Source organism: Argentina silus (assembly GCF_951799395.1).
Source record: "Argentina silus genome assembly, chromosome: X".
NCBI lineage: Eukaryota > Metazoa > Chordata > Actinopteri > Argentiniformes > Argentinidae > Argentina > Argentina silus.
The window spans coordinates 44,183,938-44,211,175 of NC_139653.1; the positions used below are offsets into that span (position 1 = coordinate 44,183,938).

General features: G+C 43.8%; 1 long non-coding RNA gene across 1 annotated transcript in view; it reads right to left on the reverse strand.

Moving 5' to 3' along the window:
• Positions 1 to 27,238, reverse strand: part of LOC310822949 — a 174,492-nt gene that overhangs the window by 104,802 nt on the left and 42,452 nt on the right. The gene's annotated exons all lie outside the window — the stretch shown is intronic.

The following is a 27,238-nucleotide window of genomic DNA, read 5'->3' on the forward strand; positions in this document are numbered from 1 at the left end:
TTAGAAGAAATGGAGTTTACACATGGTCCGATACCTGATGTGATGACTCGAGTCTACGTGTTGCTAACTATGCCCACAACTTTATCTAGCCCACAACATCACATTAATGCACATAGGAAGAATGAGAATAGAGTATCAACAAAATAACCAATTTAACAGTTTCAAAGCAACATACGACTGTAAGTTTTAATCATACGTTAATGTGCGTCAAGGACAACATGGGAGACCGGTGGCCGAGGGCCTAACTCGGGGAACTCAAAGGAGATGTCTCTGTCCCTCTCTTTAAGTATCATTCCCAACAGAGGACAAGATGTGAGACACATTACAACCGCAAAGGAATTGACAAATGGTGAGGGTGCAATTTCTTCAGGATGTCTGCCAGGCGTTCTCATTCAACTGTAAATATATACACATTTAAATTAAGGCTGGCGGCACCAAAATCCATTTACACAGCCTCCCCTGAACTCACTCTGTGGTCACTCTGCATAGCTAAACTAATCATTCACAGATAAGTTCAGACCTCACTTCAGTAATCAGATCCTACCTAAACATGGCAACAAGTTAAAATTTCATACACAACATAGATGATGTATGTATGAAAAGTGCTTCTCAGTTATTTGGATGAATTCTTATGAAAACAGATGGCCAGGCAAGTTTTGTATCTGTGTGTCTGTCTGGCACCATAGATGGAGCGATTGAGTCTTGAGAGTGGATGTTCTTTTCCTGGTATTCTTGGAGAGAACACTCATAGGACACTAGAGGAGTAGACTGGGGGAGCCTCTTGCTTTGTTCCTGTCAGCTGATAAGAAATCAGTCAGAAACAGCAGAGCAGGCCAGCGCCCCAGATCAGGCCAGGCAGCCCTACTCAAAGACAACAGGCTCTGAGGGACGAGAGTTCAGAGAGACACAATAGCCAGGTTTCCACAGTGGTGCCAGTGCATTCCAAGCGTAACTAGTGTTGGTTGGTTAGAGGGTGAGTTAACTAGTGCTGGTTAACTAGTGTTGGTTGGTTAGAGGATGAGTAACTAGTGTTGGTTGGTTAGAGGATGAGTTAGCTAGTGCTGGTTAACTAGTGTTGGTTGGTTAGAGGATGAGTAACTAGTGTTGGTTGGTTAGAGGATGAGTTAACTAGTGTTGGTTAGAGAATAAGTTAACTAGTGCTGGTTAACTAGTGTTGGTTGGTTGTAACTAGCAGCCAGCCAGCGCTCAGAGCTTGGTGCTCCAAGCCTAATGAACAAGCCTGTTTTAATTTCCACGGCCGGCTCAAGTTTCTTTACATCCTGCAGGTTGTGTGGTGGTGAACTACAGTATATAGGACACACAAACACCACATGTCAAATAGCCTCCGGTTACCCAAGAGGTTTGGGTAACTTTAATCTTTTTGTGACAGTTGTATTTGTGTAACTCCATTGAGGAGGACCAGGGGGTAGAGGGGGCTAAAAGCCTGAGATGTAAGCACCGAAAAAGCGCACACACAGTTGAAGCCCTGGAGTGACTGTGGAAATTGGCCTTGGCACACACTGGCATGAAAATTGTTGGCGCCGCTGTCGAATTGTGGGTATTAACCAGGAGGGAAGGCCACACGTGAGAAATGGACGCTTCTGACCATTGGGCATCTATCTACTTCTTATTTCCTTCCAAAAGTTTGACATCCAATATACATCCATTGAGTGAATCTGGTGATATCTAAAAGACGGATATGCACTGTTGGTAGAGTAGTCTCACGTAGCCATACCTCCATGTCACGCTGTTTTCACACCTCTATTGTAGGTCTGTAGAATTTAAATTTAGCCAATCTGGCTTGGATTGAACTGGATGGAGCGATGGGAGAATGTGCTCGTAATTTCATTGGATGTTACATTACAAGAACCCTCCCCCTACATGCCCGTAGAATGGTTGCTTGTTGTTATAGTATGTGAATTTTATTTTCTGACCGGGTAGGACTATTTTGCAGAGAGTTGTTGCCTAAGCTAGCTTGCAACATGGAAGAAACATTTTTAAGAAAACCTGGAGGAAAACTGAATTCTGAGCTCTGCCCAAGCAAGGTATTTGGTTGGTTTGACATGTTCCGAGGCGTCACTCGTTTCAAACGGGTTCCCACCCTTTTGTAGCTACTTTCTGCAAAGGATTTCCCCAGACTTTCCGAAATAGAAAAGCCTGGTCTCAACGAGGTTATAGGTACTGTAGGGCTGCCCCCTGTTTTCCTTTGGTGTATCTCACTGCCATGGTAACTCTCCACTCCAGAGGGTTTGGGTGGGTGACTCTACTGCTGGCACAGAGTGCTGCTGTGCTGTGTGTGCTGCTGACAGTGTATGTCTGTGGAGAGAGACTGTGGAGAAATCAATTACTGGAGGAGATCTGCTGCCTTACACCTGTCTCGTTACTCACAGCCTCCAGTGGAAAAACAACCACACGCCTGACACGTTACTTGGACATTTTTAAAGGGAACTTCAACACTTATTTTGCTCTCTCTATTTTTGGCATCTCCAACTTCTTGATGAAGGCACAGAAAAAGACTGAAAAACCTTGTTTATTACTTTTGGTGGTGTTAGGTTTAGGATTAAAAACATATTAAAGGGCGCATACAGTTGCCTCATATACATATTTGGCATTCTTTTTTTGTTTTGAAAAACAACGGGCAACCCACCAATGTTTTTTTTAATCTTTTCTACATTACCTCATCCGTGTGGTGTGATTTCAGCTCTCCTAAGACACCCAGCTGTAGAACCAACAGCACGACCAGCAGCTTATGACTAAAACCCTGTGTCATTCGATACCCAATGAACCAAAGTTGATGTTTTTCTTAGATGCTCATATGAGGTCTAATATGCCTCAGGAGGACATAATGCAACACTGATATCGTAACGTAATCAGAGAAAAATTTCACTTTATTTTTTAAATTGACAGGGACAAGAAAATACACTATGTACACTTAAACAGTAATGAAACACTAGTTCCAAACATGCATTCTTCCAATGCACTATGTCCTATGTACTGTAGCAAAAGCCTAGCATTCATATTCAAATATGTCTAAAATCAACTGCCAAAAGTAATAACAGCAATGCTGTTTTGGTGAGGCAGGTGTAGCCATGAAGATGACTCTGTTCGTTATCATTCCTGGGCGTCGCCACTGCATGTTTCAGTGTAACTGATGAATTGTGTGAAAGTGCGCTAACGGACCATGTTCAGGATGTTTACTAAAGACCTGCTGTCCTCTGAGGAGGGCTGCTAGTGGCTGATGAATGATGAGAGGACTAAGGTCATGGAAAAAAAACCCTTCTCATTGGGTGACTGATAAGAAAAGGGTAGAGTTAACAACAGAGGGGGCGACCCCGTAGGATCCATGACTATTGAGACAGTAACCAGGGCAACCCCGTAGGATCCATGGCTGTTGAGACAGACATCTTTGATCAGGGTAACACATGGATGAGAAAGAGAAATTCACTGATTAAAGGGGCAATAATCTGGGATTCAAATAACGACAAAGCAGTCACCCCGCCGCTTCTTTTGGTAAACGGCTGAGGGATAGAGGGATACAAAATAAATAAATAAATAAAAATAATAATAATTGGCTTCTGGCATTACGACTGCCTGGTGTGAGCATTGATTACTTTGTGTTATGATGACTGTTGGATAGCTGATTCACTTACTTAAACAAATGTATTTGTAAGTCGCTTTGGATAAAGGCGTCAGGCTAAATGCAATAAATGTAAATGGGTAGGGCTGGAGAAATGTAACCACTCTCAAATGCATAGACTGAGCTATGTATGTAAGGACTTACCATCCATGAGATCAAAATGATAGTTTTAAACCAGTTTTCAAGCTATACAGTGTTTGTTTACAATTACATTGATTACAAACAATTTAGTAGAAAAAAGCTTATGTTTTGGGTTCTGATGGGATAAAACCACTGAACTAAGTTGAACTAAGCTCATGAGGCAGTTATAAGTTATATTCTTCAAGAACTAATGGCTATATATATAATTCATTTCAAAGTCCATTTTTGGACTTTATGGACTTTGGAGTTAGCCATTGATTTGAAGTGAGCTTTAAACTAAAATCTTAGATTGGCCAAGGGAAGGTAGAATAGTTAGTGAACAAGTTTTGAGTTAAATCCAATAGAACAAGAGATGATCCAGAGGCTCCCTACTTGCTTACACTCGCCAAATGGAATGAACACAATCAGGTTATAGACGGAATACTCTTAAATGTTGTGGCCACCAACAAGAGCGCCACACTAGACTCTTTTAATATCATATTTAGTCAGGAATCAATTATACAAATAACTAGTTAACTAGTAATAAGAGATCTCTACTCACATGCTATATGTCAAAAGTATCTCTCCTAATTATGAGATAAGATTCTAATTGCCAAAATCACAATGCTACAGCTGCCAACTGGACACCTGAACCGTATTGTGCGTCGACCATTGGGTAATTGATCATAAACTAATTGATTATAAAGATATATCTAGGCATAACCGGGTCATTAATATTCAAAGCAAAGTTCTAGCAGATTATCCTAGCATACAGATTCAACCGTTGCATTTTCAGACAAATAAGAGAAGCATAATCATCAATTGAGGAGATTTATTAGGTACACCTGTTCAACTGCTCGTTAACGCAAATAATTATTGGTGTGGGGGATATTTTCTTGGCACACTTCGGGCCCCTTAGTACCAATTGAGCATTGTTTAAACGCCACAGCCTACCTGAGTATTGTTGCTGACCATGTCCATCCCTTTATGACCACAGTGTACCCATCTTCTGATGGCTACTTCCAGCAGGATAACGCGCCATGTCACAAAGCTCACATCATCTCATGTTTCTTGAACATGACAATGAGTTCACTGTACTCCAATGGCCTCCACAGTCACCAGATCTCAATCCAATAGAGCACCTTTGGGATGTGGTGGAACGGGAGATTCGCATCATGGATGTGCAGCCGACAAATCTGCAGCAATGATGCTATCATGTCAATATGGACCAAAATCTCTGAGGAATGTTTCCAGCACCTTGTTGAATCTATGCCACAAAGAATTAAGGCAGTTCTGAAGGCAAAAGGGGGTCCAACCCAGTACTAGCAAGGTGTACCTAATAAAGTGGCCGGTGAGTGTATAAGCTTAGTATTCAGCTTAGTTCAAGTGATACAATCAAAAGTGTGAACATAACATTTAAAAAATACTGTCGTAGTCGAAGGTTCTAGAATCAATTGAAAATAAGATTGTCTAGCAAGACTATCCCTGCTAACTCACGTAGCAGATTGGATAAGCAGTCTCCTAGAAGTAAGATTCTGAAAACAGTTTATACCACCTTCTGGCAAGTTGTATTGACAATAGTATTCAATTCATAAACACTGTTTTCCATGGATATTCAGCTGGATCCGGAGCTAACAGTGCAAGACCATTTACATTCCAATTACTCATTGGAATTTGGCTGAATCTCTGTGGAACATTATCAAAGATGCACATCAAAATACTGGAAAGAAACATCACACAATAATGGAAATAACATCAAAATACTACTCATAAAACACACATTAATAAAAGTTCAAATATGACTATATACACATCTATGAAACATTCAAATGTCATAATAGAGAAAAAGGGGTGTATTGATTTAATCCTAGACAGGATGTCTGCTAGGTGTGCCCATTTTTCTGTGACACAATGAACCCAAAACACTTGTAAAGTGATAGCAGTTGATCAAGGCAATTCCTTAGGCTCACAAACACAGAGAGTAATTTACATGTAAACACATGTAAATAGAATGTAATGTTCACGATTTTAGCCAACAACAGCATACTCATCATATTTTCAGACCAGTTTAATAATCAGCCTGTCTTCAAATCCATCAACAGCTTCTAAAAAGAATATGACTTAGAAATTCATCATGAGCTTGGTTCAACTGTCTTACCCTATCAGAACATAATTGTAAACAAACTCTGTATAACTTCAAAACATGATTAAAACTATAATTTTGGTTAATTTTACATTTCATTACATTTATGGCATTTAGCAGACGGCTTTATCCAAAGCGACTTACAACAAATATATTTGTTGAATCATCTATCCATTTAAGTGAATCATCTATCCATCAGTCATCATAAGAAAAAGTAATCAATGCTCGGACCAGGAGCCATTGACAGTCACAATGCTAGAAGCAATGCTTCATCTTGTGGGTGAAATCCTTCAGATCTGTCAGTCCTTGCATCCATGAAATTGAGATGGTTACATTTCTCCAGCCCCATCCCTCAGGTGTTTACCAAAAAGGTGGCTGGGTGCCCGCTTTGTTGTTGTTGTTTGAATTACAGATTGCACCTTCAAGTACTCATTATGCATAATATGTATTATTGCTCACACTGCATCCACTCCTGGTCCACACATGTTAGATATTTGCACCCAGGGAGAAGGTGTGGTAGACAGGCGATAAATACAAGGCTCTGTCAGTCTGTTTATCACCACCCTCAATTAAAAACGCATAAAATCTGTGAGTGCACGCACACACACACACACGCACACACACACACACACACACACACACACACACGCACACACACACACACACACACACGCACACACGCATAGGCGCACGTGCACGTGCACGCACGCACACACACACACACAGACACGCACACGCACACACGCACACGCACACACACACACACACGCACACAACACACGCACACACAGACACGCACACACACACACACAACACACACACACACACACACACACAACACACACACACACACACACACACACACACACACACACACACACACACTATAGCTTATCCATGCTGTCACGCATATCTGAAAACATCTCATATTGCAGAAAACACAAAATATGACCCATGCTCTCACTCGGAGAGGTGTTGTGATATATATATTATATATATTATTATATATTATTATTATATATAATTGTTATATATAGTATTATTAACAATTAGCCAAAGAGAATGACTCACACAACCAGCTCCACATCTGTTTGTGTCAGCCAGCCCCATGATGTCACCAGGAGTGAGGTCATCGCTGTCACAGGTCAGAGTGACCGGGAGCATCAGTGGGCTGTCAATCAGACCACAGGTGCAGGTGCAGTGGGCTGTCAATCAGACCACAGGTGCAGGTGCAGTGGGCTGTCAATCAGACCACAAGTGCAGGTGCAGTGGGGTGGGCCGAAGTTAGTGCTTGAGACGAGCTGCTCCACTTCAGCCATTAACCACGGTGGCCACGCATGGCGGCCAAAAGCAACAGCTCATGGCTGATTGGGTTTTACTTTCCTTTAGATGATGTCACACACACACACACGCACACACACACACACACACACACACACACACACACACACACACACACACACACACACAGACACACACACACACACACACACACACACACATCCCACACACATGGATGCATGCACACACACACAGCACACCACACCCTGAGACCCTTCTCTGGGTGCCAGGTGAACAAACACATGCTCACAGGATTAATTAGATCATTCTCAAACTGCTGAGGGAGTAGAGTACATCATGGTAGCATATGATGTCAATAATGCTTAGCACACTAACGTGCTTACCACGTAATCACAAGGTTCCTGGTTTGATTCCGACCCTCGACCTATCTTGCATGTCATCCCTCCTCTCTCTCCCATCCTTCCTGTCAATCTCTGCTGTCTCTATCCCAATAAAGCAGAAATGCCCTAAAAACATATTTAAAAAAATAAAATAATAACGTTGCTGCCCTTTGGTCAATAGAAGTTACACTATGATGCTACGATACGCTTGGATGAGGGGCAGTGAAGCTCTCGTTTGTCAAATTATTAGTGATGTCATCATCATTCTCATTCTCCCTCAGATGTTATTAAACTATTCATAAACATGGAGGGCACTCTTGCTCAGTGACTCTTTCTATTCCATTACGGTCTATAACTACAGCTGAGTCATCCCATGTAAGTTTCATACAAGTCGTCCATACTATGGCGACATTGTGACATACTATAGTGACATTGTGACATACTATAGTGACATTGTGTGTAGTTTCCAATAGTTTGAGGGCCGGCAGAAATTGGAGGAGGGGCTCATTGTGCATGCATGGAACAGAATGAGGAATGTTATCAAACACCATTCCCTATTCCATTCCATACATCACAATGAGCCCGTCCTCCAGTGTCTGCCTCCACCAGCCTCCCCTGGTTGAGGGCGAGAGGAGAGGACACCCTGAGCAGCCATCCCAGTCCGCCTCAGGTCTCAATGACTCCTAACTCGCTAACCATGCAGAGCACAGCTACAGCCTTAGGCGGGTCATCATTACCCAGGGGAAGACGACGCATAGACGCATACTGCATTGCCCTATCCCTTCAGATGCAGTGGCATGCGGATACATGCACATGCGGAGCTGATGCCTTCTGAAGCCTAGCAGGGACAGCCAGATATTCATTATAGTACAATACGATATTTATAGAATCGTCAGCATACACCATCTGAATGATGTGGACTGAGCCAGAGGAGTTATTGATCCCTATGATAAGGTTACATCACATACTGTATTGTTATTGTTGATAATCAGATGATGTCATGATGTGCAGTACATTTTCATGAATTTGCTTTGCTAGGATCCCATGTAGCTGTTGCTAATGCAGCAGCTAGCTACTCTTCCTGGGGTCCACAAACAACATAAAACACATGACAATGTACAGAGCAGTTATAGACAAGTTATAGAGAAGAATAACACAAAAGCAATACTACTTTAATTTCATTAAACGAAAAGAGTCATACACTGTCGAGACACCAAGAGACAAGTTACATACAGACTTATCCTATACTGTATACAGATCATTGAGACATCTATAGACAAGTTACGGACAAGAATAACACAAAAGCAATACTTCATTCAATTAAGATGATTCAATTAACTTCAATTCCTAATTCCGTTCCATGCATTGCAATGAGCCCGTCCTCTGATTTCTACCTCCACCAGCCTCCCCTTGACTTATCATATCCTGTACACAGATCAATGAGACATCTAGATAGACAAGAGCACAGCTGGAAGACTCCTTACTAACCTAGTTGGACAAATGGCTGTCGCTAAACATATCACACACAAAGAATGGAAATGCGGCCAGCAGCGAGTATCTCAGTGTCTGACACTGACCGTACTGATAGTGACAGTCAAGTGAAACAGAAGAGGAATGTTGATCCCCTGAGAGAAATACTACGAGGACCAATCAGATAATCGGATTAGGAGAAGGGGGATAGTGTGGCCCGACGTCAACCTCTCAGTTTGTCCATGAATGAACACAGCTGCTGTGATAGCTTACCATCAACAGCTCCAGATGCAGCGTTGTTCAGGGGTCGTGTTTAAAGATGGCTTTATTTCAATTTAAGGTCCAGTGGGTAACATTCAAGCTTTCTAAAAGCTTACTAATGGTTGTAATGACTATGTCTGATCGGAAGAGATCAGGGAATGAGGTCCCTTGAAAGAAATTTACCAATGCTGTTTCGGTCCGGAAAAAGCACTTCCTAAAATCCCACCCAACACTCGGTTTGCATATGAACTGCCAGGAGTGTTCTAGGGGATTTTTGCCTTTCTGTCTCTGGTGGCTGCCTCTTTGAATCGTGCGCGCATGCAGAAACAGAACAGCTAATGTCCAACACTGCAAATCCATTTTTTGCGGGGTCAAATTATTAATAGGGAGGATGAACTTCAAACTGAATTTCACCGCGATGGCCAGAGGTGGCAGATTTCTGAAACTTATGCCATGCTCCTTTAAATGAACTTTGAATAATTCAAAATGAATAACAGTTCCATTTGCAGTTCAATATAAATGTATTTGGAACCAAAAGTGATACAACAAAATTTAGATTGAAATCAATGCTTAGCCACGTCCATGTTGAGATGATGGTAAAAACTATATTATTCATGTACTGTACAGTGCCATGGCAACATTATATTGAAACAATCAAAGCTGAACATGTGTTTCATTGCATTTTTCTCTGGAAAGTACCTCTTGTCCGATTTCAAAGCAGTATCATAACATTCAGTCAGTCCCTGACCATAGTCCTCCCAGGGGATGCTGATCAAACTCACAGGCATGTTCCCACCAGGCTACTCAGCCCAGCCCAGCCCAGCCCAGAGCCTGAGAGCTTACAGCAGGTGCAACTGATTAACCAATCTCTCTCCCTCCCTTCCCTCTCTCTCTACCTACCCCCTGCACCCACCACATACACACACATATACAGACACGCACACACACACACACACACACACACACACACACACACACACACACACACACACACACAAACACCTCCCCCCACACACACACCAACTCCTCTCTATCTCCCCCCTCCACATGCACACACACAGACACACACACTTCTTTCTCTCTCTCTTTCTCTCTCGTTACCAGAGGAAAGATTTCACTCCTCTACCCTCCCACTGGGAACATTTGCTTTTCGTCCATTTGGCTGTAATCCAGGAAGAATAGAGTGCTCAGCTGGCCCATAGCCCCATCAGCCACTGCAGCTCGGAGAGGAAACATCCTCTTCATCAGAACTCCTAAGGAGATATATACTAACACTTCATTTAGGGGGCTTTACACAAGGACTTTGTAAAACCACTGCTGACAACATGCTTGACATTACACATTCGACTGTGAGTGTTGAAGGAGTGTTAAGGTTTGTGTCAGGTGTCATGTCACTGCCTACGACTGAGCTCAATGGCTTGGGAGAGACCCACCACAGAACCACAGCTCAGCTACATGTAGACAGTTATTGCTGCATACACGCTGTTTATACTGCTTATACTGTTTATACTGTTTATATTGTTTATACTGTTTATACTGTTCATACTGTTTATATTTTTTTGTACTTCTATTTTATTTTATTTTATTCTATTTTAAAACTTGTTTACTTTTGCCTTTCACTGTATACTTGTCTTGTATGCACGTGACAAATAAAGAATCTTGAATCTTGAACAATTAGCCTTGCTTTCACCCAGGGTGCATTTAGTCTTTTAGCCATTCAGTTCTCTTTCCCTCTTTTTCCTCTTTTCTTTTTTCTTTTTTAATTATTAGTATTTGAGGTTTTATTTACCATGCATTAGTCTCTGCAGTCCTCCACTTGTTCTTTGCTTTTACAGTTGATTGGATTTGATGCACGCCATGGGAGCAAACACTTGTCTCAGATGTGTGAGGAGGATGATGTAATACAGGCCCCAAAAGGGTTCAAATGTATGGACAATAACAAAACACCTGTTTCCAATACTGCAACCTTTTATCTGGCCCTCGGAAGGATATGACTTATCAAATGGTGTGAGAATGGATATCCCACAGACACGACAGTCAGACACAACAGTCAGACACAACAGTCAGACACGACAGTCTGTAAATGTGCCAGTAAACAAGAGTTGCTATTGTGAATCAGTATGCAACACACAGGCTAGCAGCATGGAAGTCTCTCCTTTGATGAATACATTGTAAGAATCCGATTTGGGGTAAACAAAGCACTCTTGATGAGGGTATAAAAAAAATAAACTCGCATTCTTTAGGGATTTATGAATATGGAATAGCACACTCAACAACAACAGCGTGCTTGTTTGAGATATAAAGGAGTTAGTAGCACTCCGTCTTATGGTCCCCAAGTCTCTGTCTATGAGAAGAGGTGGAGAGAAGAAAAGAGATAGAGAGAGAGAGAGAGAGAGAGAGAGAGAGAGAGAGAGACAGATAGATAGAGAGAGAGAGAGAGAGAGAGAGAGACAGAGACAGAGAGACAGAGAAAGAGAGCAAAAGAGAGAGAGAGAGAGAGAGACAGAGGAGAGAGAGAGAGAAAGAGAGACAGAGAAAGAGAGCAAAAGAGAGAGAGAGAGAGAGAGAGAGAGGAGAGAGAGAGAGAAAGAGAGAGATGAATGGACAGAAAGACAGTGACAGAGAGCGGACACACACACACACACACACACACACACACACACACACACACACACACACACACACACACACTATGGACATTAAATCATTGGATATATTAATTTGTTTCAAAGCTATTTTACTTGTATGCCTGCCAGTGGAGGGTGGTAGGCATTCCGTTCCATTCATTAAAATGAGCCCGTTCTCCGACTTCTACCTCCACCAGCCTCCACGGGACAGAGTGGACCTGCTGATGTGTTAATGAGGCCAGAGGTGACATACGATATGTCATTATTTAAATATCCCACTTAAACACTACAATAACTAACAGCTTTTAAAGGTCTAAAACAAACAAGCAAACAAACTCCACAAATAAATCATGACGACTATAATTTTCCTAATTTTCCACTTGCCCCAGTGTTGGAGCCATTTACATAATGTAGGAAACGAACAAGGAAACATTCACCCAAGTCAGTGTTGATGTGTGTAATGTGCCTGTGAACTGATCGGTTAACTTTCCCACAAAACAACAACTGGCAGTCAGTGTTCTCATGGCCTCACAGGGTAACAATGTGATGTGGACGAGTCGTCGAGGAGCTCCATCTGTTAAGGCCACTCAGGATCCAAGGAGCAGAGCAGGCTGTAGTAGAGGGGCTGTAGGGCTGTAGGTTTGCTGGGCTCAGGGAAGGGTTGAGATCAGGAAGAGGCTCAAAGGACTACTAGACACGTCTAGATGGGCTGTTGGACCCAGGGCAGGCCTGAGATCAAGACAGGGGAGGCTGGTGGAGGCAGAAATCGGAGGACGGGCTCATTGTAATGCATGGAATGGAATGGTTGGAGCTTTGATACCATATCTCATTCTGTTCCATGCATTACAATGAGACAGTCCTCCGATTTCTACCTCCAGGAGCCTCCACTGGATCAGGAAGAGGCTTGAGGGCTACTAGGCCTAGAGTCTGTGGCCTGAACTGAGGAACAGCTGCTTTATGGTCCCCAAGTCTCCATCTATGAGAAGAGGTGGAGAGATGGACCGTTAGCCACTGCAAAGAGGTGGAGGGAGAGGAAGAGAGAGAGAGAGCAAGAGAGAGAGAGAGCAAGAGAGAGAGAGGGAGAGAGAGATGAATAGACAGAAGGACAGTAACAGAGAGTGGACACACACACACACACACACACACACACACACACACTCTAAAACAAACAGATGAAGATCCTCCCATCTGGATAGCAAGGCTAGAACTTCATGACAACCATCTGAGCAGAGTGAAAAACACTCTGCATGACATCAGAGGGCCAGAGTAGGTTGTTGACCAAAACGTCTCCCTGTTAGGTATGCCAGAGAATCATGAGGAACGATTCAGTAATAATCACATAAACATCTGATGAAACTCTTCTATTTCCCCATAGTGAATATCAAGCCACTTTGATTGCTGAAACATATGCTGGTCAAGTTCTGTTCAACATAGTATTACGGTGCTGACGTCTGTCCTTCAAGCTGTTTCATCAGTGTGTTTATTCCATGGTCCATGGACTTCCAGAGATTTAAACAGCATCTGTTATTGTGATGATAGTACCAGTCTCCTCTGATCATGTACTGTTTGCTGATGGCATTAACACTGATGGGGGACTGGTTAGGTAACTACCAACTATACCTCGACTGCAGAGGCAGAAATCAGAGTACAGGCTCATTGTAATGCATGGAATGGAATGGGGAATGATATCAACACATGGAATGGAATGAGGAATGGTATCACCCTTCTGTATTCCATTCTATGCATCACAATGAGCCCGTCCTCCGTTTTCTGCCTCTACCAGCCTCCCCTGCTCTACCAAAGGACAGAGGAGAAAAACACAAATGAGGTTTCACTTCAGAATTTGTTTTCACATTTCATTTGATTGAAACAATCCCAACACGTTTTGCATAAATCACATACTTGAAAAATTACATTACAGTTTGGAGAATTGATTTCATTCAAACTCATATTACGCCCCACGGATAGAAGATAAGACAGCTGCTTTCATTCAATCTGTGGGTTGTCTGAGAAAGGTATACTGCTCAGAATGGGTGGTCCGTCTCCACTTTAGCCAACTAAAACATTTTTTAATTAGGAAAGTTCTTCCAATTCCCCAGTCTGATTGGATGTGTGCGTCCAGCTGAGGCCAGGCCTGACTCCTGACCAGGCAGTGTGTTAGAGAGGGAGATGGAAGATCCATGTCTTCAGCTGCTGTCAGAGAGGAAGATTGAAGCAGACAGCAGCTGCTGCAGCTCTCAGAGAGAGAGAGAGAGAGAGAGAGAGAGAGAGTGAAAGAGAGAGAGACCTGCTATTAATTTACGAATTCAATAAACACAGCCGATAAATCTGAGAAGCCACTTAACAGGTTTCTGGCTATAGATAGTCTCTTTCAGTGCTCATGGGTAAGACTAGCCTTGAAGTGGATATCACTTCATTACAGTGTGTGATGAAAGATGCTTTGGCAAATGTCGGCTATAAGGTCTGTATGAAGCCATGAAACCGAGTAGACCAAGAGGAAATTCAGTCTTTCAAACTCCCAATATCCAAGCCACAATGATTCTGTTTTATCAATCAATCACATCTGTCAGAAACAGGATTTCCACCAGGTGGTACTAGTGGAGGTAGAAACTGGAGGACGAGCTCATTGTAATGCATTGAATTGAATGAGGATGGAAACACGTGTTTTTGATACCATTCCTCATTCCGTTCCATGCATTACAATGAGCCCTCCTCCGATTTCTGCCTTCACCAGTCTCCACTGAATGTAATTGATTAACTTCAGTAAAAAGTTTCCTCCTTGTCATGTATCTCAGTGTAGAATGAATCATCAATCAATCAAGTCTTCATCCTTTACTTAAAGGGACACTTTACAGACTTTTGACCTGTCCAGATCGCCTTGGGCATGTGAAAAAAGCTTCCAAGTGCATTCTGTAGATCAAAAGCTAGGTATCACTAGTTTGAGGATTTTACCCTGAGTGACGTATTTCGGGGTAATCACATGGTTTTTGAAAACTACAAGGAGCTTTAGGGAGGAGTGTGGTTATCGTTTCTGAATCAGCTACTGACTGGTTTGTTTACATCCATAAGCACCTTGCTAGCGAATACATCTGACTTGTGTTCTAACATGCATCTTAGCACTATGGACGTTCATCATATGGAGTTCATCATTTGGACATTACCTCCTGGTCTGATAAATGGCTATTTTCTCACTTATTTGTGCTTATTTTGTTGTATATTTCCTGGCTATTTCGACAACAGAGACCATCAATAACTTGTTGTTGAGTAGTGATGACAATCAGTGACAATTCTCCTTTAACAACATTACATAGAAAGACATTAACATCCAAACTGAAGTGGACCTGCACGCTTGATATGACAGTCCTGTGTAGTGCAGGGGACGCTGGTGGAGACAGGCTTATTGTAATGCATGGAACACATGCGTTTGATACCATTCCTCATTCCATTCCATGCATTACAAAGAGCCTGTCCTCCGATTTCTACCTCCACCAGCCTCCACTACTGTAGTGTCTCTGTGGTCTCCCAGCATGGTATATCAGCTTATTCTCTGCTCGGCCTGTAATGGCCTCAGTGTAAACCATCTATATCAATGGTATAAACCTGTCCTGAGATCAAGGTGCACTCTGGGGGTCAAACAGTGGTCAGCCTTTGATCACCCACCAATAAGAATCTTATGGATGTCTACCTGATAACTATCAGGTCTATAAAAGCCAATAGGAACAGCACCTGCAGGGTCAGGGGCAACAGTGGTGGCTGTGCTCCAAGGGTTCTAGTTATGTGTGGTTATAGCATGGATTTATAGGGCACTACTGATGGAGGATGGAGGGTCAGAGTAATGGCTCTCCAGTTAACCCCTTATTCACCTTCCTGTCCTACCCCTCTTCCAGTGGAGGCTGATGGAGGTAGAAATCGAAGGACGAGCTTATTGTAATTCAGGGAATGGAATGAGGAATGGTGTGTGTGTTCGTCTGTTTGTGTTTGATACCATTCCTCATTCCATTCTCTGCATTACAATGATGCCCATTCTCAAATTTCTGCCTCCACCAGCCTCCCCTGCAAGATACCAGAACAGCCCTCATTTTAGGTACAACGGGACCAGACCGCCCATGGGAGTTGTCAACTGCGAACATGCCAGTAAAAACTGTCTGTAGTCTATGTTATCTCCAGATGTGTTTAATATGATAGTCCCATTGATACAGTGATGATTGGTACTGTCTACTGCTCCCTCCCTAGTAGGTTGCCTGTGTGTGTGTGTGTGTGTGTGTGTGTGTGTGTGTGTGTGTGTGTGTGTGTGTGTGTGTGTGTGTGTGTGTGTGTGTGCGCGTGTGTGTGTGTGTGTGTGTGCACTCACAGATTAGATTTTGATATGAGTTTTTAATTGAGGGTGGTGATAAACAGACTGAGAGAGCCTCGTATTTTTCGCCTGTCTACCACACCTTCTCCCTGGGTGCAGATATCTAACACGTGTGGCCCAGGAGTGGATGTAGTGTGAGCAATAATACATATTATGCATAATGAGTAGTTAAAGGTGCAATCTGTAACTCAAACAACAACAAAGCACCCTCCCTACCACTTTTTTGGTATTCAGCTAAAGGGATGGGACACACAGAATGTGTGTGTGTGCATGCATGCGTGCGTGCCTGCGTGCGTGGGTGTGTGTGCATGCATGCATATGTATGTCATTAACCTTGCTAGAGGGTAGGATACATTCCACCAGTTCAGGCCTCTGGTGACATCCAAAAACACAACAGTACTATTCTAAACACCCACCCAGACCTGGAGCATAATCATGCAGGCCAGATTCTTGGACCGTTAGAGGCCTAGTCTTTCATTGTGTACACTCATAAAGTTATCATTGTTTATTGGTTTCTGGAGTGTCACGAATGTGCCAGATTTATCCATGTATCCTTTATTGGCAGCAATGCTACATTTCCTATCTGATTGAGGTAACACAGTCACTTCAACAAAGAGGAAACTGTGTTACTGTAATGTGAGAGAAAAGAAAGATGCACAATATCAAGTCCTCGGGACAACTGCAGGCTGTTCTTCTCACAATTGAACTGAAACCACAACAATACAAAGATGGATGAAATATGTCAGTATTAGCTAGAGGATATCATTAGCTAGAGGATAGCATTAGCATTAGTATCATTAGCTACAGCCTACAGACTAAGGGTGGAATCCTATCTCGAGTTCCGCTTGCCGATTCATGCTTCATCGACAACAACGCAAAGGAGGTTGCACAGGGGGTCAGGAGGTTGCACAGGGGGTCGCACCTATCTCAATGACCGACCAGCCGCGTAGATGTTGTACACCACTGATTGGTTGATTAGTGAATGGAGGCGGAGCTGAAGTAGTTCAAAAGGCAAAGTTCATAGTTCATCAAGCTGGTAGCTATCGGTAGCTTGCTAGTATCCTTGAAGATTGAATTCATCATTTGTTCTATTCAAGACGGTGAAGTGAAACAATTTGAGGAGAGACTAACTGGTGAAGTTCATCGGTACAGACTCCTGTACGACTCCTCAGGCTGCGCGTAGGCTATGCAGAAGTATGAACAACAGAGTGCTTGCGACAGTGTTGTGCAGCGTGTACCGCGTACTAGTCGCACAAGTGACGCAGAAGCATGTTCAAGATTCAAGATTCTATGTCTAGGATTTACCACTCTGTACTTTAGCTCTTCGGAGGTAAGAATCAAGAAACAAATCCTGAGCAGCCACAATATCTGAGTCCGGTATTTATTGCTTGCAAACAAGAGACAAGAGCGTAACAGCAGCCCAGCGTAGATCCGGGGTTCCGTTCAGCGCAAGTCTGAAGAGACAATGATCAGGTTTGTCTTTTATACAGTTTAAACATAATGCCAGGCGCCGCCAAGGCTATCGGCTGATGGGCTTGTGCTTACGTGAGAAAGGGCGGGAGAGAACGAACAATGGGGAAACTCTCTTACTGATCAATCAGCGCTTTCTTACTGATTAATCGGCGTTCAACATTTCACACCTATCGGCAGGATGCGCCTATCCCCCCATTATTGCTCTCTCTGACCACTCCCTCCGAAACCACCGCTGTTCACATGGTAAATTATACAGTGCTTCTCAGAACAATGGCTATAGAACTTTAGAGGTGTGGCAAGAGAAAATGTCATCACAGTAGTTACACAAGTTGTATCAGTCATATGAAAGTGCATAACCTGAAAATAGTTCTATGAATGTATTTTCCATAACAATCCCTCCTTTTAACATTTAATTCCTTGAATGTTAACAACACTTCAGCCTAAATATCATATTTCACTGGACGGAGGTTCTCATGTCCTCCTTGTCCACATCAAATAAGTTAAACCGGGTAAGGGATCCGGGTTAGAAAGGTCATCCCCTGTCTCCATTCGTTCGAGTACCATGTTAGTTGTCATTATATGGGTGGCCGCCCTCCTTATACATGCCTTGCCAACCACCGACATCACTATACAACTATTTTTCATCCAGAAAGCGATAAGTGCACGCCTGATTAAGGGCATCACATAGGCCAAATAGCAAGTTCCACCTGCATTTTTAGGTACACAACTGTAAGCTTTTGGACCGCAGACTAAGTACACTTGCTCTGGCAGTGGTTTAGCTACGGTGAGGTCGAATTGGGTTTGGTTTCCTGCGTTGTCCTGACAGTCACTCTTTTCCAGATAAACTTGGCCTCTTGTCTTATTAGAGAAACAGTATGTCACATTATGTAGCTCATATACAGCCACTGGGGATCGTGGCACCGAACAGTTCCGTGGTTTCAGGGGATCATGAGGAGGCAGGGATGTGTTGGCAGATCTAACAATCAGTTATGTTACCTTGTCTAGCATCCTCCAACAATAAGGGCAACAATCAGAAAACATACGATCACCATCCTCACCCCTCCGGAACCCCACTCCGTAGGCCGCAATCGTCTCGGCGGCTTCATGGTGTTTCAATTATGTTGGAATCAGAGGTTACTATCACGTGATTCTTGTTGGAGCCCTGCGGTGGCTCAGTGTTGTCCTTGTCTTGGGTCTTACTACTTCTCTCCTCCTGGCTGGTCACTCCTCGTTTTGGGCCCGGTCCCGTTGGGTTGCCCCTGGGCTGGCCGCTGACGTCTAGTCTCGCTGGGTCACTCCTGGTCTGCCTGCTGACGTCTGGTTTCACTGGTCTCTCCCAGTCTGCCCGCTGATGGCTGGTCTCTCTGGTCTCTCTGCCCGCTGATGGCTGGTCTCGCTGGTCTCTCCCGGTCTGCCCGCTGATGGCTGGTCTCGCTGGTCTCTCCCGGTCTGCCCGCTGATGGCTGGTCTCGCTGGTCTCTCCAGTGGTGGTGCCTTCTTGCAGTGTGTGGCATGTACCCACGTGCCTCTCTCTGCTACTTTTACCACAGACCGCGTGACGAGATGCACCTGCAAAGGACCCAACCACCATGGACTGCTCCAGTGTTTTCTCCTGCAGTTCTTGATCAGCACCCACTCCCCTTGCTGGATGTCGTGGAGAGGTCCCCCTAGTGGTGTGAGGAGTGCCTCCTTCACGGTTCTGTGGATGCCTCTTAAAACTCTGGTCAAGTTAGCACAGTATGTTAGCATAGAGTAATTTGCATAGCATTGGTCTACCAGTCAGGATCTCATGAGGAGACAGGCCGTTCTTTGCCCTAGGCCTCCCTCGCCTAGCTGTGAGGATCAATGAAGAAAGCTTTAACCCAGTTCAGTCCGGCTTCTTCACACCCTTTTGTCAGTTTTGTCCTGTTCTCACTCTCCACTATCCCTCCACTCTGGGGGTGATAAGAGCAGTGAGTTTTTTCGAGTCCACCCCTAAGTATTCAGACATTTTGTGTGACCAATCGTCACTCGACAATTTCCTAGGGAAATTGTGGCACTACTTCAGTTACCGATGCTTTCGCCACTGCTGAGGTATCTGCTTTTCCCAATGGAAAAACCATAACCCATTCAGAAAACATGCCCACCAAAAACTAAACAATATTTCTTTCCCTCGCAGGGGTTTAACTCAACAAAGTCCATCATAACATGATCAAATGGGCCATCAGGGGGAGGATGGCTTGATTGGGGAACCATTTGCCCTCTTTCTACACTATGCCAAATTCTGTGAATAATTTGAAAAGCCTTGGGTGTACCAATGCTTATTTACAATATCCGTCATCCCCCCTTTTGACACATGATCTTCTCCATGTGACAACACTTCATAAAAATAAAATAAACATTTTGGTAAACATGGGTTATCATTTGGGCCACCCAAAACAAACAAAAAAGGTGTTTCTTAGTAATTATCTTCGGTATTTTAGTGATTGCGTCTATTCTGTTTGTACTCAGGCTTTTGCCCTCCCTGGTGAGCTTATGGCCCAAAAACAAACAACAACAGCAACAACCTTTACAAATAGTAATCTCTGCAAGCTTGCCTTGTGGCTCTGTTCTGCCAAATATTTTAAGGGTGCCTACCCCCTTTCAACACCAACTTCTCACTAAATAGATACTGTTATCTCTTATAGCTGCCCAAATACTGCTGGGTTTTCAACGTAGCCCATAGGGGGCTCTAGACTGACTATCCATCCATCCATCCATCCATCCATCCATCCATCCATCCATCCATCCATCCATCCATCCATCCATCCATCTATGTATACCTATCGATATATATATTATATCATAATATATGAGAACCAGAAATGCGAACCAGACCTGGGAATCCTTATGTACAGGAATACTGAAGAATGCATTAGCTAGGTCGACCACTGAGAAATATGTAGCATTACTTTATATATGTGTATTTAGTATATGGATCCGTAACAATAGGGGCGCGCGCTTGGACTGCTTCATTAACCTTTTTAAGATCCCGAACAAAGCGCCAGGCTTGTGGTTGGCCTTCCTGTTTGGCCTCTTTTATGGGGAACATGAGAGTACGACAAACGGCTGTCATGACATGCAACAATAATGTCTCTTTCCAATAATGCCTAAAAAGCTGGTGTAAATATCATCTCTGAACCAAACTTTGCCAACACTCACCCTGAATTTTCGAGACCTTAGCTGTACAATGAAAATTATCTTTATCCGTGAACGTACAATTTCTAATTCTTAGCTCGGCTTCTGCCAACAATTTCTGTGCAATTGATCCCAGCCGAGAGACGGGCAATTCCGATATATTTTGATTGGTTTTATCTCACCGGGTAATGTCGTCGATGGGACCTCTCCCGCCTCCTCTTTATCAGCCTGCGGTGCCGTCAGGGGTCGGTATCGTGGTGGTCGGACAGAGAGGTGGTCGAGATCCACATCAACCTGCTCAGACAATAAAACTATAGGACACTGGTTAGGAGACCCTAGCCTACCTACCTTGCGGTTACTTTCTTGATTCAACTGTGCGTTTATCTTCTTGATTCAACTTGCTTTACTTTACCAGCAGCATGATTTCCAAGCCTATCACCCAGTATGGTAATCTGTCTCTGGCTAAAACTCCCCTTCAATGGAAAACCCAAATCTCCCACATAGGCAACAGAGTAGTCAAACTAACATTTGGGGCTGGACTCAGGCCCAGTATTTCAAAACTTTTAATCTGCTATCCAGGATCAGATCGAGTTGGCTGATTTCCTCTATACTACTCAAATCTGCCAGATAAACTGTATCTGATCCTGGATCGCAAAAAATAATTTGGATCATTCAAGTTTTGAAATACTGAGCCCTGGATAAAGATTAAGCCTAATCCTAGACTAAAATGCATCTTCAATGGAGGTTTTGTTAGGAATGCTTCTGAGCCTGCTGCTCCCTCCACTGGTTGCCAGAGGCCGCCATAGACTATTTTATTATTTTCATTGTTTTCATTAGTTTAGGGTTAGTGCCTCATTTGTTGCCTATTATTTAAGACTTGCCTTTTTGTTACTCAGTCCTCTGTCTTGAGTTTTCACTCATCGAATGTACCTGTGTTTCCCTGTGAGTAAACAAGTAAAGATTATGTTTGATTTTGCAACTCTGAGTCCTGCCTGCTTTCTGCGCTTGGGTCTGCCTATATCTCATTACAGCAAGACAGAGCCAAGACCCAGGACCAAGGACCCAGCAGAAATGGACCGAATACGCACTGCTCCGGCATACCAATGAGCCACTGCCGGTAAACATGAACAACTTCTCCTGCAAGTCATCGACAACATGCCAGCTCTCACCGTAGCCATTCAGCAGAGCCAGGGTCAGGCGGCATCAGCTACAAACCCACCTGAGGAGGGACTGAAAGACTCCAAGCCCCCCGGTCACTACGAGTACTTGGTTATGCCCTTCAGATTAGCCAACGCCCCAGTAGTGTTTCAAGTGCTCATCAACGACGTCCTCAGAGATCTGCTTAATCGCTTTGTCTTTGTCTACCTGGATGACATTTTTATCTTCTCTAAGATGCTCCGCGAACAAACCAGCACATCAGACAAGTCCTGCAGCACCTCCTGGACAACCTCCTATTTGTCAAGACCGAGAAGAGCAAATTCCATTTCAACATGGTTTCCTTCCTGGGGTTCATCATCTCAAAAAGCAACATCCAGATGGACCCCGGCAAGACCCAGGTTGTCAGAGACTGGCCTACACCCACCTCAGTAAAACAGCTGCAATGTTTCCTGGGCTTTGTCAGAGATTCATCTGGAACTTCAGCTCCATCGCCACACCTCTCACTGTGCTCACCAAAGGCATGTCCACTCAGTTTGGTTGGTCCTCAGAGGCTGAGAAAGCTTTCAACGACCTCAAGCAGTGGTTCACGGCGGCCCCTGCCCTGGTTATCCCGGATCCTGTACTTCCCTTCGTCGTCATCGGTGGACACGTCTGACATGGGGGTTGGAGGTGTCCTGTCCCAGCATTCCAGTGACAACAAGCTGCATCCCTGTGCCTTCTTATCCCATCATCTAACCCCTGCTGAACAGAATGATGACATTGGGAACAGGGAACTGTTAGCAGTCAAACTAGCTCTGGAGGAGTTGAGGCACTGGTGGGAGGGCTCCCAGCATCCTTTCATCATCTGGACGGACCACAATAATTTACATCCAGCTTGTAGGCACCCTTCTTTAACCGCTTAGACTTTGTCCTCTCCTATCATCCAAGGTCCAAGCCTGATGCCCTGTTCAGGCATTTTGACCCACCAGGATTAGTGGAGTCCCCTGAACCCATTCTCTCAGGCTCCAGGATTGTGGCACCAGTTCCCTGGGGAATTGAGGCTGTCATTACTAGAGCGCAACAGAGGGAGGCGGATCCAGGCGGCGGTCCGCCAGGCCGCCTCTTTGTTCCCACTTGGTTCGCTCCCAAGTCTTACAGTGGGGGCAATCATCTCGTCTGACTGATCATCCCGGTGCTTCAAGGACTCTGGAGTTCATCCGAAGACGGTTTTGGTGGCCCACCATGGAGAAGGATGTCCGGTGCCTGTTCGACCTGTGTATAGAAAAAGAACCCCTGGTAACATCCTCAGGGGCTACTCTACTACACCCTCTCCCATTCCTAACCGTCCCTGGTCTCACATCTCAATGGACTTCATCACTGGTCTCCCACAAGGTAACACAGCATTTCTAGTCATAACCCTCTTATAAATCTTGTGCCTCTCCCCAAACTCCCTACAGCACGAGAGACCACAGACCTCATGGTCCAGTATGTGTTATGGGTGTTTGGGCTGCCGCTGGACATTGTCTCTGATCGGGGTCTGCAGTTCACTGCCCTGTTCTGGAAGGCCTTCTGCGCTCTAAAACGGTTAGTCTCTCCTTGGGTTACCACCCTCAGTCCAATGGCCAGATGGAGAAGGTCAATTAAGACCTGGAGATGACCATGAGGTGTCTGGTTTCCTCCAACCCAGCGGCCTGGAGCAGCCATCTCATCTGGGCTGAGTATGCGCACAACACCATAACCTGCTCCTCCACTGGTCCTGGAGCTGTAGCCCGAGGTGGCTGGCCATGGAGATGTTCGTTGAGTGCTGCCGTAGGACCTGGAGGTGAGCCAGGTCAGCCCTGCTAAAGGCTTCTCGACAGCAGATCCAGGCCAACAGACAACGCAGGCCCGCGCCATTACTTTGTCCGGGTAGAGGATCTGGCTGTCTACCCAGGACCTTCCCCCATGGGTGGAATCCCGCAAGCTGTCCCCCTGCTTCATTGGCCCCTTCAAGGTGCTGAGAAGGGTCAACCTGGGAGCCTACCGACCTATATATATGCCATTTAGCTGATGCTTTTATCCAAAGCGACTTACATTGCAGTGAGTGCATACATTTCAGTATATATGGTCCCAGCAGGAATCAAACCCACAACCTAAGCGTTGTTAGCGCCATGCTCTACCAACTGAGCCACAGAAGACCTCCAGTTATCCCAGAACATGCAGATTTGGACGGCTCCGGACTGTGGCCGTCAGCCCCCTGGCGCCTGCTACGAGACCGCCACCACCTCCGTGCATCATTGGGGGACAGCCCACCTACACGGTCCGCCACCTGCTGGGCTCCCACTGAGTCTCCCGGAACTTGCAGTACCTTGTGGATTGAGAGGGGTATGGGCCCGAAGGACGGTCCTGGATTCCTAGCTCGGGACATCCTGGATCCGGCCCAGGTCCAGGAGTTATGTTGCCTCCACCTTTGGCTTCCTGGAGGAACATCGGGTGCTGTTCCTAGAGTGTGTGTGTGTGTGCGTGTGGGGTGGGGGGGGTGGTCCTGTCAGGAATGCTTCTGAGCCTACTGCTCCAACCACTGGTCACCATAGGCCACCATAGTCTCTTTTATTTTTTTGGATTGTTTTCATTACTTTATTTAACCCCTGTTCCTCTTTTATTGCCTATTATTTAAGCCTTGCCTTTTTGTTTTGTTTTCACTCACCAAATATACCTGTGTTTCCCTGCCTGTGAGTAAACAAATAAAGATTGATTTTGCAACTTTGAGTCCTGCCTGCTTTCTGCGCTTGGGTCTGACTATACCGACTATACACACTTAATCTGTGTGTGGAAAACTTGCCCTTGGGAATTTGAGAAACTGTTCTGAGAAACTGGATCCATGATTTACTGTTGTAGGGAAGACAAAAACAGTGTCTTATACCTCAACAAACCAGCAATGATGATACAAGTCTAAATAAACAGTATTTGTGTTATTTATTTGTGTTGTGTACAGCTTGATGGAAGTATACACAGTATACAAATGCAGCTGATCCAAGAAACATGTCAGTCCTTAGCTGTACAGAATGCAAAAGAAAATGAATAGATAACTGTACAATTCCAGAATAATGCAGGAATCATCGTTTAGATGGAAGTTGTGGTCCCTCTGAACCAGAGAAGAACAAACAGACAACAGAAATGCCTGATGGGAAGGATTCTCTGTGCTTGGTACATTTCACAGGAGGCTGGTGGAGGTAGAAATCGGAGGACAGACTCATTGTAATGCATGGAATGGAATGAGGAATGGTATCAAACACATCCTCCGATTTCTACCTCCACCAGCCTCCACTGGTTCATTTACATATCATCTGTTATACCCATATCTCAAACTGACCCCTTGCCCATACTTCCCATGCACTTCTGATAGGGTTTCACAGGTTTAAGCAGTACGGCAACCGTACACTCTATTGCAAAAAGGTAAACAATTAAGTCATGCTTATGTCAAGGTCATGTGACAACTTCGAGAGTTGTCTCTTGCAGTACTAAGGCTTTCTCCAATATCAGTGTCACATCTCTTTGGCAAGAATAGAAAGCTAGGCTTTGTCGGATACAAATGTGTTTAAGATACAATATTGAGAGGAGAATGATACATGGCACAATACAATTACATGTACACCATTTTTTAGACTAAATATACATATGTTCTTTGCTCAATTCTTTGTATTTTTTTTTTTTTTTCACAGCTTACTTTTATTGTCCAGTCAGAATACCGCTTGACTGATTTGAATCCAATTCATCATTGGTTTGATAACTGTTGTCTTCAAATTCTCCAATCTTTTCAAGTGTATAGGATGTCATCAACAACTTTTCATTCAACGTCCTGAAAAACTTCTGTTGGCATTGAGATTTGAGGAAGGTATAGGCTATTTACATTACAAGACTTATGGAAGTTATTTCTAGAATTACAATTTTTAATATGAAGTCAATGTGCCTACATTAACAATACTGGTAAAATCCAGAGTGGTATATTAGAAGAGTGGTGCCAATTAAGGGGTACATTTTCTATTGGCTAACGCTTATGGAGACTCAAATAGTTCCTTCAGTCACGCAAACCTATGGAGCAAGTTGCCAGGCAATCGTTTGCTTGCCTGGCTAGCCAGTCTGACAAGTATAAATCGAATTTAATTTCGAACTGAATAGATACTGCAATTTCAATCGCGAAACGTCTTAGTTATACTGAAAGTTGTGCGGTTAAACCAATTCAAGAGAGAGATTTTCCAAATGTGTGGTACTTCTATTGTTTTCCTTGAGAGTAGCCATGACATTTTTTGTCTGAAACTGCCTATTTTTGTCCACCAATTTTCTTGTTAGCCCCACCCACTTACATATCTTAGTTCAATAAAAAAAAATCAGAAAGGATTTGTGTAAATCAGAAAGGATTTTTTTTTTAACTATTTGAAGCCTCCAGTAATTTCATTGACGCCACTCTTCTAAAATCTCTTGTAAGTACAAACATAATTTGAAACTAGTGCATGGACCAACACAGGTCTTATATTTGCAGATACAGTACTGCGCTTCACATTTCATTTAGATTGATAATATTCATAACACTAACTCACAAATGAAATATGAACACTGTTTGAATGATGTGAGTTTGAATGACACAGATGTCATTCAATCTAGATAATAATGAACATACTGCTACAGTGAAAATCCAGTGATTGATTTGAATGTAATTGTAATTGTACTGTATCTCTTGTTTTTCAACAACTTAGTTGTCTGGTGTTTCAAACTGTAATCATTTTTAAAGAAAATCACGTCTACAGCTAAGCCCATACCTACATATACCAGCACTATTTTAAGTAAAGAAGCATGGTTCTTGATTTGTTTTATTATCTACCAGTACATCGGTTGTGTACTGTATGTCCATGTGACCAACTGGGATTCAAAACCAAATTACTTGCAAGGAATACATGAGCATACCCACTAAGGTAAAGCCTTGGTATTAGTTCAGGGAGCCAACGCATGTCTTCAGGTCTCAGGCAAGGATGCTGATGGGAAAGTAGTTCCAAACCACCTCCGCTACATGTATGTATGTGTGTGTGTGTGTGTGTGTGTGTGTGTGTGTGTGTGTGTGTGTGTGTTTCTGTCTGTCTATCTGTCTCTCTGTCTCTCTATCTATTTGGTGTCCTACTAGAGGTAGACTGTAACTCAAACCCA